Here is a 15834-nt window from a genome sequence, read left to right on the forward strand (position 1 = left end):
AAAGTATCGGCATCAACATGTACTTAGAGTACTAAAAGTAAAAGTACTCGTATTGCAGAATGCCCCATTTCACAAGTTCAAAAGGCGTACAAAATCTATTGAAAATAGCCAATAGATTGGCTATTTTCAAATCGGCTATCTTCAAATTGCCAAAATGTATAGCGTTGAAGTGGTTAATGTATTCGGTTTTCTAATCAAAATTCTAATCTCCAAAGTAACAAAGAAATTAAAATAATTGTAGTGAAGTAAAAGTACAAATTTCGGAGTAAAAGTACTGGAAATTGGAAATACTCAAGTCAAGTACAAATACCTCAAAATTACAGTACTTAAGTAAAAGTACTTAGTTACTTTCCACCACTGCAAGGCGCCAAGTACCTGCACATCGGGATGCAAGTGTTCAGAGTCTTGCTCAAGGACACTTGGACACTAACTCTGGGGGGAGCCCGCAGGGATCGAACCGGGAACCTCACGGTTCCAATCCGGCCGCTCTACCGGACCACTCTAGCTAGCCCCTCCGTCCTGAGACACTGCCACGAAAAATATTTAATGTGATTTTTTTTTTTACTCAATATCAGAATTTAAATCACTTGACAGTTACCTGAGATTAGCTCCAATACAAATTTGTCTAGCTAAATCCTGTGTGTTACCAGTATTTGTAAATGAAGTATTCTACTGTGATGCCATTGTCACAGAGACATGTGACAAGTTAAAAAAATCGTACATTGAAGTTAACAAATGGTACACCACCAGAACACAACATTACATAATGAACAGTAAATGTGAACAGAATACAGAATGACTTGTGCTATCACGACCTCTATTGCAATAAACAATAATATAGGCCCTACCCACAGCTTTAATTACTGTAACTAAGCTACACCAGGTCAAACAGAGACACCATTCTAGTGTCCCTAACTAACACTGAAACAGGATATAAAAAGGGCAGCAAAACAGATGGCAGCACATCCCTATATAAGCTTAAACTTTACACTATAGCTTATGCTTTAAGTACACAGCATGAAAAAAATACAGCACACAGCCTACAGATACAGCAAACATGTACAGTACGAGTCGTGTGTTGAGATGCAGGGATTATATCTCCAAAATCTGCCCGGGAGTCGGGATCCCCCCCATGCAGAACGAAGTTACTAATGTTGCTCTATAGGAGAGGGAAGTCTGGAGCACTCGGGTGGAGCCGTTGCCCCCCGCGACCAGACTACGGATAAGCGGTTGAAGGTGGATGGATGGATGTATCTATACAGTAGGATGGCTGAGGCTGCAATACGGAGCTTTTCGCAGGATTATTGTACAGTATGTGCTGTCTGTCAGTCCACCTCCAATCACCCACTGGGCACTTTCGTGCTGTCCAGGCTGCTATATAGACGGCGCCTATATACGTTCTTCCCATCATGAGGATCAATGCGCAACGCAACCAACCCCATAATAAGGATCCGCTCGTTGACGTTTCTTTGACGCTTGTTTTCCTCCGAAAAATACTCCCAAAGTTGTCGTCGTTTCAGTCCAAACCGCCCGACGTTCAGATGTAAATAGTGGTTTCTGATCGCATGGCGCCCGACATATTAGAATACTGGACAACTCACCCAGGTGCATGGCCGTTTTTCCTCCCGGAATCTTCCCCGGTGAGGGGGATAACTTTGTAATATGCTATTGGCTGTTTGTATTCTTTTTAGAAAAAATATAAAAAGATACTCCTGTGGAAAGGCTATATTATTTTACTTATATTGAACCTATAAACAATGTAGCATTATTTAGTATAATTATGTAAGGTTTTGCCCACTCAAATGGTACCTCGTCAGATAATACCAACACAGACTTCACTGTAGTAGCTTTTCATAAATTATATTTGTACTTAGGCTGTCTGCTGTCGTGAAAGTTTACAGTTAGAGAAATTCAAAGTCCAGCCGTCTGCTGTCCAGCCTCTACCACCACCCCTCACTGGGGAAAATTCCGGGAGGAAAACGGAAGAGGGGTGAGTTGTCTTGTTACCACATATTATACCGCTTGTGGTGAAAACTAAGACATGTTGGCTCGTATACAACTTTTTGCTCCTCCTCTCGCTGTAATTGGGCTGTGTGCCCCGCTGATTAAACACCTTTTAAAGATTTGAACCACTGACATAGAAACATAGCTTTTTCAGAAAAGCGTCAGGATGTAGAAGACATTTTTTAGAATCTGATCTCAGGTCAAAATGGGTTAAACATCTTTTAAAGATTGTAAGTTTTATTTTATTTTATAACCTGTTAAGCCCCAAGGGGGTCCAGGGGGAAAATCCACAGAATCGACAGAATCGATTGATTAGGTCTCTATTGATTGAACAGCCCGGTGGGGGGAAGGGGGGGGGGGGGCAATGGGGCTCAAGAGGTACCAATATGAATTCAGGACTACTTCAATATTTTAAGTTTTATTTTAATTTTAAATCAAAATTAATTTAGGACTATATATTAAGAGGTTGTATAAGGACCTGCAGACACCCTGCAGTTAATAATTCAGTGTGTTTTTTTTTTACAGTAGGTCTTAGGTTTTAGGATCAGGTTAAATATGCCGTTCATTATATTTGAACGACAAAAGTCGATTAAAATGTTACTGAACTTTACCAGAATAACACTGCCATTACTGCGTGGTTAAGAGGTCACTGCGGGGTTTCAATTTGGTTAATAATAAACCAATAAAAGCATCAAAGGACTACAATATAATATCAACGCAATCTGCACTTAAACCCATTAAAACCAAATCAGGCAGCCTCTGTATATCTGCTATTCAAAGAAAATGGCAGATATATACAAGCTCGTAGTGCCGCACTCCGTGCCACACTGGAGGCTGGTATAATTCCCCCCTGAATAATATTAATAAATGCTGAATAATTTTGAATTAAGAGTTACCGTTAAGTTTGCGAACTACTTTAGAAAAGCAGAGAGAGACGGACATACGAGAGACAGAGAGGGAGTGTGTGTGTGTGTGTGTGTGTGTGCGTGTGCGTGACACACACATTCTGCCAGGAATCCTGGTATCACTTACTAATGGATTCTGTTCCATCACCCCTCCACCTCCCCTATCTCACTTCTGTACTCACTTTCTCCGTCTGCCTGCCCGTCTGTCTGTCTGTCTGTCTGCCTGCCTGCCTGCCTGCCTGTCTGTCTGTCTGTCTGTCTGCCTGCCTGCCTGTCTGCCTGCTATTCTTTATTCAGATCCCCATTAGCTTCCACTGCTGCGGTCGCTATAGTCTTCTTGGGGTCCACACAAAACATCACAACATAAAAACAACATACAATACCATATACCGGTACATACTGTACAAACAACAACAGACACTTGTCCGTCTAAATCTAAGTTCAATTACATTAGAATGCCAAACACATATAGATAATGTAGGTTAAATATCATGTACAAAAGCACACCAGTCCAATTGTGTGACCTCTCCCAATAATGTTTTTTTTTTCTGAAGTATTTACTTTTGATTTTTTTTATGTTAACAGATAATGAGTCCCACTGTTGTGTGGCTCTATAAATAACAGATTTAGTGTTTCTGTCTTTGGTTTGGGAAGTTCCAAATACCCTGAGCTTATACCAGTCTATAGCTTTAGACCTGAACTAAATAATTGATCTCTGTAGAAATGTGGCTAAATTTCCGTCAATGATTGGCTGCATGTCTGGTAAATGTTATAACAAGACTAGCAGTTAATTTAGCCTCTACAGTCAGTTAGCCACACTAAACTGTGGTGCATCCTAGCAACATTGGTTTTAAAAGAGCACTTCAGCACTAATCTTGCAGCTCTATTTTCTGCTAGCTGGAGTTTTTGTCCACACAATACTACATATATTTTAGCAGCAGAGGACCACACAATACTCCAAATGTGAAAGCCTCTCTCTCTCTCTCTCTCTCTCTCTCTCTCTCTCCATTAATGTGTCAATGCTGTGATTAAGCCATTAGATTGATGAAGCCATTTGCATGATTCTCATAAGAATTAGGCAAAAAGCTTCATCAGATATTCCAATCGCTTGTATAAATGACCATGATTTGATTATACTCGCATATCGTTGCACACGCATGTAGTACAGTACAATACGGTATCAAACTAAATACCGTATAGGCATATACCGTGGTATTTCACGGTATTACAATATATTTTTAATACATCTTTTTTCCCCCCATATATTTTTTTATTTTATTTTTGGTATAGAATAGGAGTGGATGGGAGATGGGTTTTTTTAGCGATCACGTGATTTCCTAGTTTCCTGAATTCAAGGACAGTCGAGCGGTGACTCACGTGTTGCTCAAGGGCGACATCAATCATAAACCAGTACAGTACCGCTGAGGCTTCGTGCACACATGAAGAACAACTGTTCTGTGCTCTGCCTGTGTTTGATGGCCGCCTCAATGTGTTTGTTCCCATGTGTGTATGAAGCCCGAGAGCTGAAAATCTCTATTCTCGCTTTCAAGAGTGTGGCACTCCGTGAGCCTCGGAAAGGAGAAGACGGAGAATATCCATACTTGGCACAACGAGTTAAGCAAGCATCTATATAATATGAATAGCATCAGTCGACAAGTAAACAACTCTTACCTAACATTCATCTATAAATCAAAATAAAATATCTACAGTCAAGCTCGACCGGATGAAGCATACAGGGTTTACGATAATAAGTGGTTCAAACATGTACTTTTCATCGTGGTGACGGCTCTCTTTCAACAACATCCTCTCTTTCTCGCCCTTAGAATGCATTTTGCCCATCCCTGCTTCACTTTGAATTCACAGTGTCCATCCCTGCTTCACTTTGAATTCACAGTGCCCATCCCTGCTTCACTTTGAATTCAGTGTCCATCCCTGCTTCACTTTTCACTTTTTTTAAACGTGTACAACCACACCAAGGGCTCTAATGAAGTACTGTCACCTCATAATAAACACATGACATAACCACACCAAGGACTCTAATGAAGTACTGTCACCTCATAATAAACACATGACATAACCACACCAAGGACTCTAATGAAGTACTGTCACCTCATAATAAACACATGACATAACAACAACACCAAGGGCTCTAATAAAGTAATGTCACCTCATAATAAACACATGACATAACAACCACACCAAGGGCTCTAATGAAGTACTGTAACCTCATAAACACATGACATAACAACCACACCAAGGGCTCTAATGAAGTACTGTCACCCCATAAACACATGACAAAACAACCACACCAAGCCAAGGACTCTAGTGAAGTACTGTCACCTCATAAACACATGACATAACAACCACACCAAGGGCTCTAATGAAGTACTGTCACCTCATAAACACATGACATAACAACCACACCAAGGGCTCTAATGAAGTACTGTCACCTCATAAACACATGACATAACAACCACACCAAGGGCTCTAATGAAGTACTGCCACCTCATAATAAACACATGACATAACAACCACACCAAGGGCTCTAATGAAGTAATGTCACCTCATAAACACATGACATAACAACCACACCAAGGGCTCTAATGAAGTACTGTCACTTCATAAACACATGAGATAACAACCACACCAAGGGCTCTAATGAAGTAATGTCACCTCATAAAAAACACATGACATAACAACCACACCAAGGGCTCTAATGAAGTAATGCTCCAAGGTGTTTGTTTTTTATTCAAAACACCATAAAAAAAAGAATAAAAAACAAACACCTTGGAGCAAACCTGTGTGCGGACTCTCTTCTCTTCACTGTATGTACCTTATTAGTCCAGCACCAGACAGGAACTGGATGTGCGCTAGCCATCTACCTTTTTATACTCTAATGAAGTAATGTCACCTCATAAACACATGACATAACAACCACACCAAGGGCTCTAATGAAGTACTGTAACCTCATAAACACATGACATAACCACACCAAAAATCACGGCACTCCATCTTTAATTCACAGTGTCCTGCTTCACTTCCTGCTCTGGTTCCTCGCCACCCTGTCTCCTTCCTTCCTCTCCTGCTTCCTCCCTGTCTCCTTCCTTCCTCTCCTGCTTTCTCCGGATCCTTTGCTGAAGATGCAGGCATCAGCACTGTCTGTGTGTGTGTGTGTGTGTGTGTGTGTGTGTGTGTGTGTGTGTGTGCAACTGCGCGTGTTTGTTTTCTGTATCGTGTGCGTTTACAATGTGTGTGTGTGCGCGCGCGTGCATTTTCTGTATCGTGTGCGTTTACAGTATTATGTGTGTGTGTGTGTGTGTGTGTCTCAGTGTGCAGTTTTCTTTCCACACGTCTCTGCTGAGTCATGCCTCAGAGAATACACCCTGTCACTCACTGTGCAAGTCAACATATGGCTAAGCACATGCGTGTCGTGCAGAGAGAGAGATGCACAGGCACGTGACATCTCCCCGCAGAGTCCGATGTCAAGGCAACACACACACACACAATTGTGAACGTCACGCGAAACGTATTTCAGCATAATTAATTGGCTGAATCTCCACTAACGTGAACATTAAGTATAAACACCTCCTCGGGGGGTACACGTTGTGCTTTTGGCAAACGCAAAAACAGAAATATTATTTATCAGCACTGGTGCTGCTGTGCCAGGGGCTGGGATCATAATCATAGCAGTGTTGTTTTCGTCGACTAAAACGAAGAGGAAAAATGTTCATCGACTGCCTTTTTCCACTGACGAAAACTAAATGGAAACCACAGGAAAACTAAGCTGTGATGACTAAAAATTAAGACTAAATATACTGACGATTTCGTCAGCAAATGAAAACTAGACTATGCTAGGAAGAGGACTAGCGGACAAGAGATCCAGTACGAGTCATTTTACACTTGGTTGCATGCTGAAAAAATAGCAGATTGTTTGTAGATCTGCTATTTTCAGCAAGTGGAAAAAGCTGTCATTACGACGGCATCATAAGGCCCGCCAAAATACATTTTGTTTTACTAAATCAACTGTAGATTTAGTCGACTAAAATCTAAAAACGTAAAACTAGACTAACACTAAAACCTCCCAAGGTGACTAAAATGAGACTAAATGAAAACTATTCAAGAGACTATACGACTAAAACTAAAATCTAAATGTGCTGCCAAAAACAACACTGGATCATAGAGTAATACAATACACAGTAGAGACCAAACTGGAGCGACAGCTCCATGGATGGATGGTTGGATGGACGCTATTAGCATCACCCCATGCTGTTGATCAGCACTGTTAGCAGTCACTGTGTTAGCTAGGAGGGCTGTAGAAGATCCATAGACTCAGCTTCAGTCACTGTGTTATAGCTAGGAGGGCTGTAGAAGATCCATATACTCAGCTTCAGTCACTGTGTTAGCTAGAAGGGCTGTAGAAGATATAGACTCAGCTTCAGTCACTGTGTTAGCTAGAAGGGCTGTAGAAGATATAGACTCAGCTTCAGTCACTGTGTTATAGCTAGGAGGGCTGTAGAAGATATAGACTCAGCTTCAGTCACTGTGTTATAGCTAGGAGGGCTGTAGAAGATATAGACTCAGCTTCAGTAAGTTCAGTCACTGTGTTATAGCTAGGAGGGCTGTAGAATATATAGACTCAGCTTCAGTCACTGTGTTAGCTAGAAGGGCTGTAGAAGATCCATAGACTCAGCTTCAGTCGCTGTGTTATAGCTAGGAGGGCTGTAGAAGATATAGACTCAGCTTCAGTCACTGTGTTATAGCTAGGAGGGCTGTGGGAGGATCCATAGACTCAGCTTCAGTCACTGTGTTATAGCTAGGAGGGCTTCTGGTCAGAAAAAAATATCAAATATATACTGTATGCTGTAGCGGTTTGATTTATGTGTTAGTGGTTTGCTGGGGTGCCAGTCAGGGCGGGGCCTGACAATAAAGGTATTATATAAATCAAACCCTACAAAGGGTGCATGTACCCACACATGAACCCTTAAATGCATATAGCGGGAAACCATAAATCATAAATCATATACTTTCCTTTTGGGAGATGTATAGACTGTACGTTTGCCAAATAATGTAACAATTTCATTAAAAAAAATATATATATATTTTTTTTATCCCGATAGTGTCTAGACTGATGATCTTGGTATACTATGATCAGTACATTAACTACTTCTATGCATTTGATGCAGTACCTCGTGTTTACCTGCAGGCTTATACAAATGCCAAGAATTGTAACCGTCTCTAAATTAAAATTGTATTCGAAGTTCACGTGCCGGATCAGTAACGCCATGCGTTCCGAGCTTGTATACACCTGCCATTTTGGCCATTATTTTGTCGTATGACTATAAAGAAAGAAAATGCCAGCCCCGCCTCTCCTCCGTTTTTCTTTTCGAACCCCGCCGATAGCGTTAGCATTAGCATTAACGCCGGTCTCTGCAGCGGTGCAGCCGAACGGTTTGCGGAGCGGTCTTGATATATCGGAAGGTCGCTAGTTCGTATCCCAGGACTGCCTTTATGTAATGTAAAACATGCTGCAATTTTGCAACTGTGAAATGGTGTCTTATAAACCCATGAGGGTTAATTGGGCACAAGGTGTGCATGACACGAAACTAAATAAACAATGAATCAATCAATATATCATACTATTGAAAAATAGCAGATTGACAAGCTCACCGAGTGCCGCACTACGAGCTTGTTGTTTTTAGAAAAAACGTGAGAACGTGGCACATAATCTTTGAATATATACGAACGTTTTTAACGTTTAAGAAGCTTTACTTCTGGGAGGGTCGTCCCCTGGAACAACATATTTTCAGATGGGGGTCAGCGGGCCAGTTATACATATATAATTCTTGGGGGTTCTCGACATGAAAATGTTTGAGAACGACCGACACAGAAACACGGGTATAGAATCGTCGTCAGGGTCTAAATGGGTCGTGCGAGGCAGAGCTGTATAGTGTGTGGAAGCGAGCGAGCCAGCGAGTATAGAGCATGCAATAAGAAGCTGCGTCATGCGAGAGGCTGCAGTGGCTGGCCTGTGAGCCCCACGGGAGAGACTGTGTTACAATCCTTAATGAGATGGGAGAGAGAGACACAGAGAGGGAGAGGGAGAGTGAGAGAGAGAGAGAGAGAGAGAGTTGCAGGAAGAGATCAAGAGACAAATAGGAATTGATACTGTAGATAGGGGAGAGAGAGAGAGAGAGAGAGAGAGCACAGATCAGCAGTCACATGCTCTCCTCACCACTCTCTCTCTCTCTCTCTCTCTGTCAGACAAGGTCTATGTCTCTCTGCCTTCCTCTACTGACATCCATGCCAAGAAAGCACTTTATTCTACCGTAGGAGCTAGCTGTGTGTATGTGTACAGTATATATGTGTGTTGTGTGTGTGTGTGTGTGTGTGTGTGTGTGTGTGTGTGTGTGTGTGTGTGTGTGTGTGTGTGTGTGTGTGTGTGTGTGCGTCTCTCTCTCTTTTTCTGGAGCTATATAATCTCACAAACCGATCAGCGCCACAGTTTCTGCACCTACCGCCAGCATAGGCTAACTTAGTATAGCACCTCACCTCTACGAAAAACAAAATGTTAATACAGGTTCTGTATACAATAAAGATTTTTTCTGTATATTTAACTTGAATCGGGACAGTATCCGACGTGTGAAACGATTGCCCACATTTTGAAATGACCCGACGTACGTACCGTACGTCAATACGACGACGGCAATCGCTGGACATCGATATCGTATAATGCCAGAACCTCATTGGCCTCGTGTCTATATCATACAATACACGTCGCTATACAAATAGAATCATCGTCGTCAGAGAAATAGAAGCAGAAAGCAAACTAAAAAGGCTCGCCTGTCAGAAACCCCAGAATCTGCAGATGTCAGAGATGCATTATGGGAGCCAGGATGTTATTAGACCCTCTCTTTTTTTTTTCCCTCCACCACATTAATGAAAACAGGATACGACTGGATATGATCACTAATGGCAAAAAGGAGTGTACCAAGAAAAGAGCCCTGGGGGATCCCACCGGTCAACCATATACAGGGTCCAATTGGTCACTGTGAATCTTTCTTCCAGGGTAGGTTTGCTGGGAACAAATACAAAAATAAAACAAATCTTTTCCAATAAAGCCCTAAGTGTGATTTTCCCATCAACTGGGAGCCGACCATAGCTTGAAATACAAACACTGTAGTCTTCTACTGTTGGTCACTGGAAGCTGACCAGTACAACCACAGTCTAATACTGTTGACCACAGCTCCAGAGGAGCAGATAGGGGCTCAGTGCCTTGCTCAAAGACACTTCAACAGTGGCTGTTGAGAGGAAGGGATGGTTTTTTTGCACGCCAGTCCGGTCTCCGGATGATCATTGCTACCGAATGTTGCTACTTTTTTAGAAATCACCGATCTACAAGCTCACCACTATACCAACCAGCTCAGTGACCTCGTGGTTAGAGTGTCCGCCCTGAGACTGGGAGGTCGGGGGTTCGATCCCCGGCCGGGTCATATACCAAAGACTGTAAAAATGGGACCCAGTGCCTCCCTGCTTGGCACTCAGCATCAAAGGGTTGGATTGGGGGTAAGTCCCTGCGACATACTATATAGCGTCATGTCCAGGGGGTGTACTTGTAGTCTTGTACTGTACATCAGTGGTTCCCAAACCTTTCCATGGACCCCAAAATTGACACCAATTAGCCCGTAGACCCTCATTTGAAAAGATATGCCGGGGAGCCGCAAAAGAGAAGATTTGTACGGCTCTAGCAGTGATTCTCAACCAGTTTAATTTCAAGGACCCCCAGTTTGACATGCATTAGTCTATACGGAAATGGCATTTCTATCTCTGGGACCCCCATTTATATTGTAAAATCAACGTTAATTTAACTCTGAGAGTGTACAAATGTGTACATTTGTACACTCTCAGAACAAATGTGTACATTTGTACACTCTCAGAACAAATGTGTACATTTGTACACTCTCAGAACAAATGTGTACATTTGTACACTCTCAGAACAAATGTGTACATTTGTACACTCTCAGACTTACAGACCCATAAGGGTCTATTTGGTTCCAAACTATCATGTCCACGTGTGTGTACATCAAGCTGCCTCACAGCGCTATACAGAAACAGGAGAATGGGCTTCCCTGGGCTCCCGACACGTATAGATCTGATATTTTCATTATGGCTATTTCTTAGAATGACATGCCCACAAAATGAGGACGCTCCAAATAAAAGTGTAGTGTATCCGAATAAGAGGATCCGTCTGTGCATGTGAAGATGCGTGAATTGTAGTCCTCGTTTGACTTCCATATATCATGGACGTATTATTACGTCACAGACAAACTGGCCACTAAAGTCCAAAGTACACATGAAGTCATGCCAGCCAGGTTCCCACCCCCAGCCTGGCATGGCCAGACCGATATCACTGCGTAGATATTATATAGTCTGGAACTTCGGTGTGGAACATTTATTTCCAAGGACCGGTTACAACATAGGCCCAAAGCGGGCCGATGATTCACCACGCAAGCTTGGTTGCGAGTAGTTGCAAGAAACCATTAACCCTAATAGCAGCTGCTACAGTATAGGAGTTGCACTGGTATGTGTCCTTAAAGATGGAGTGCCATGATTCTTGTGCTTTTTCTGTTTTGCATGTGTCTATGGAGTTAACATCACTCAAATAGACCGCCTGGTTATAATATTCAAATATGTCTTCCCTGTGGATTTTTGGTTTCTTCCTGATTTGCCTGTCTGCTTCCTGATTGGTTAGTCATTGCGACCAGGTTTCTTTTCTCCGACCAATGACAAAGCTTCTAGGAACATCTTTGAATGCATATTGCTGCCCCTAGATGTGTCACAGACACAGACTACATTTTTTTGGGAGCGTTCTACCCACTGAATACCAAAGAAATACAAAATAAAAAGGACGGGTCATTAAAATGTTGACAGCTTTAATCTAGCTGCTATGTGGCTATGTGGACTTTATAGATCTTTAACTCTTGAGAGTTAAATAACACCTGCAACACCTGCATTAGGGCCTGGGCCGTGGCTGGTAATCCAGTCTGGCAGTGTGCCGCGGGTTCGACTCCCGATCCCGACGGTCCAACTGCATGTCACGCTCCCCCCCCCCCCCCCCCATCTCTCTCCCTATGTCCTGTCAGCCTACTGTCTGTCCCTCCATGAAAATAAAGGCGAAAGCCAAAAACAAAAGCACCTGCATTAGGCTATTTCATTTACAAGAAGTATGACACAATTAGAGCATGTCAAATACTTCCGTTGCCTGTTATCTCCACTATGGTACACCGTATACCACACAGCATGGAATTGTGCAGAAAATCGTATCCAACGATAACACAATATTCTTTTAGTTTTGGGCCTCGCAAAGGCTAAACTCTCATTAAATGGTGGTGGTTCGTGGCTCAAAACACTGAATAGAATAATGGACCGCGGTACGAAAAAAGGTTGAAAACCACATGCTCTTGTCTGATCAAACAGTTGACCTATTGTAGGTCTACGTCAGCGAGGCACCATGCGAGAGCCGGAGCTGGCCTCTATACTTTCTTTTATTTCTTCCCTTTATATAATATAATTCCATGAAAGAAAAAAGGCAAAATGCTACCGTCGTCTAGATTCTACAGACTGCCCGGTAATGATAACCGTCGGCCATCTTCGTCTCTTGCCTCCGTGCTCGCTGAGCGAAGATTCCAAAGGCCCGACGTCGAAAATAAATAAAAAAAGTCTTCTGAAAGAATATATTCACCTTTTTCCTGGGCTGTGTGTGTGTGTGTGCTCCAGAGTTCCTGTTGATTTCATTGGATATCATTGGTCATCTGACCAGTTTCATTGGCTTTCATTGGATCAAATTGACAGGAACTGGAGCGCACACACACAGCACAGGAAAAAGGTGAATATATTCAAAGATTCAAAGCCACTCGTAAATAATAATGGTAAATTATTGCACTCACAGAGAGCAGAACCGACAACAGAGGACATTCTTGCCAGTATGGCCTACATTACGCGTCGCTACGACAGTAACGTAATACACAACGTGGCCGCTCTGGAGTGAGTGTGGAAATATAGTGGCCCTCTCCATCGACAAAGTCGCCCACCCCTGGTATTACCCAGTACAACTTGACGGACGTTACATTGCTGCGTTCATGTTAAATATTACCCTTAACAGAAGTCCTCTGACTATAGAACAACTAAAATCTCCAGGTCACCGTTGTCAGTGTAACACGAGTGGGAGAAATGGACAGTAAAAGTATCAGTAAAAGTACTACATCTGCTGCAGTCAGGATATGCTTTCGTTTGCCATCGTTTACCTGCTAAAACTGTGATTTGGAGAACCATACGATACAGTGAAACGAAAAACACACCGTTTTATAATATATAAAAATCACACCCGTGTGAGGTGAGGGGCGCTCTTATCATTATACATCGTCTCATGAACAACTGAAGTTATGCGATTGGTTAGCCGATATGCTCATCTACGTACCGTGCGACGTACATGTTGTCACCTTAATTGCATTCATCTTAATTGCCTTCATTGCATGTAATGTTTGCGTCGCCACACATTTGACTATATGACCTATATACTTTCTCCAATGACAAATATGAGACGTGTGGGAACAAAAGCTGTATATAGGAGAGGGGCCCCTCAAAAACGTAGAGTTTTGTTCCACACTATTTTCCCGGAAGCTCTCACACAGCACTGCTATAAAAACTGCTCTCTCTCTCTCTCCCTATCTGACCCTCGTCTGTTCAAAAAATTATTTGAAACCACAGACCATCCGACTCCATCTCCTCCTCCTCGCCTCCCTGATTTAAAAGCTTCCCATAAGCAGCAGCAGCAGCACCACAGTATATTACACATGCACTTATAGCGAGGAGTGTGCGTGCCTGTGTGTGCGTGCGCGTGCAGCGTGCTACGCTACACTGCTGCATGGTTAGCTTGCTGTGTCATGGTACTGAGCTGCTGATGTTGGGATGGGATGGGATGGGGGGTGGGGGGGCGAGTCTGGTAGTGAAGGGAGGAGTCTTCTTAGCCACACAACACTGGCCCACAAAACACCAAAACACTGCTGATGGGGAGGGGGGGGGTGGGGGCTCTTTTTGGTGGAAGGAAAACAAGGTTAATGGAGGAATTAAGGGAGGGAGGGAGGGAGTAAGGAAACAGAAACACACACAGTGCATGAGAGGAACTGCTTGGAAGGGTTAATTGGGTAATTGTGTGTGTGTGTGTGTGTGTGTGTGTGTGTGTGTGTGTGTGTGTGTGTGTGTGTGTGTGTGTGTGTGTGTGAATGTGAGGGGGGGGGGGGTCTGGGGTCTCGGGGGAGGCTGCTGGGAGCTAGGGGGGGAGGGGTAGAGAGAGAGAGAGAGAGAGGGGAGGAAGAGGAGTAGCAGGTTGCATGGGGGGGGGGGGGCAACATGCGGTGTGGGAGAGAACACGCGGTCGCAACAAGGCAACTTAAACACTCAGGCTGCGTCCGAAATCATTCCCTATGCCCCATATAGTGCACTACTTTGAGGTTCCGCCATTTTGTTATAGTGTCCGAATATGTAGTGAGCATTTTTGCACCCTAACGTAGTGGACTGAAGTATCCCACAATGCACCGGGAATTGTAGGGAGCATCCGATGGTCACTACAAAAACACAGCGAAGCAAATCTGCCCCATAATGCATTGCGCAAGCTCGCTCTTGAGCGCACATGCACGCGTTTGCGCACGTGCGCTGCTTCTGCATGCATGCGCTCATTGCGCTCCAACTCAGAAGAGGCAGAAGTTGAACCAGCGAAAGAAATCAACACAAATGTACTTTTTAAACTTTCGTTTTCCCCTCTTTTCTTCCCTGGCGGATCTCGAAGCTACAGATCTCGAGACAAATGATCTGTGCATTTATTTGAAATTGTTTTATTTTATTTATAATAAATCTACTCGTTTGCAATAGTATTACTAATCTGATTCATTGTATCACCCAGGCCCAGCGCATGACGTTAGGAGAGCAATCAGTTGCTTGCTGTAGAATATATTTGTGAGATTCTTTATCACAAACGTAGGCTAAATACATGCATGTGAGACACATATTAATTGTGTCCGAACATATGTTTTATTAATATTCATTAATTCCTGCCATGAATATGCTATCTAACATTATTTCATTGAATTGCGATAAATGCATTAAAACTTCATTGTGTAGGCAGTCATTTATTGGACTGCTGTTTCTGTTAACACCAAACGTCCGTATTGTGAGCAGAGCTTGTAGATCGGCTACTTTTGGTAATTCTTTACCAAAAGTACCCAAGTAAAAGTATACAAGCTCACAACACGGACGTCGCGCGTTGCTTAGATCGGCGATTTTTGCCGTATCCCCCCCGCCCCAGGATTAGCGGGGGTTCATGTGGTTAAGATTAAATCATGCTGCTGATATTTTCATATATTGTCAAGGTTGTGCACTGTTTTCCCATAACAATGGGCCTATGATTATTATCAATAAATTAATATTAGACTATATCCATTATCCTAAATAACCTTTTTATCATAGATATTTAGGCCTAAATGCCTGCAAACATATTTTCATTAACCTATTTAAAAATAACTTTACGAACTGTCCTTGCAGGGAGGTGACAGCCAGACTTATTTGATACAGTCTGTTCCTAGCGGAAATTCAGCAGCAGCGTTTTGATTGGTTTCTTGTAGTCAGTTGATTCTTCATATCCAAATGAGTGAAACGGCCGGGATGATTTGTTTATTTTTCAAACAGTTCTTTATGAGGCGATCTGAAAAAACCTAATGGGGATTTCATGCAAATAAAAAGTACATGAACCCGCGGAACTACAGCGCCCTCTATCGATATTGACGTCAGAGTCGGTGCTCCCCATACAGGGAGTATTGTCCGAAATCATCACTATAGAGTCCACTAGAATCTGGATCCCTGTATGGGGGATAGG

The 15834-nt window shown here is 42.8% G+C and overlaps 1 protein-coding gene across 1 annotated transcript in view; it reads right to left on the reverse strand.

The window, feature by feature from the left end:
* The window catches only part of nacad (NAC alpha domain containing), a 53638-nt gene that overhangs the window by 37134 nt on the left and 670 nt on the right, over nucleotides 1–15834 (reverse strand). The gene's annotated exons all lie outside the window — the stretch shown is intronic.

Source organism: Protomyctophum bolini (genome assembly GCF_963924005.1).
Source record: "Protomyctophum bolini genome assembly, chromosome: 7".
In the NCBI taxonomy this organism is placed as follows: Eukaryota; Metazoa; Chordata; class Actinopteri; order Myctophiformes; family Myctophidae; genus Protomyctophum; species Protomyctophum bolini.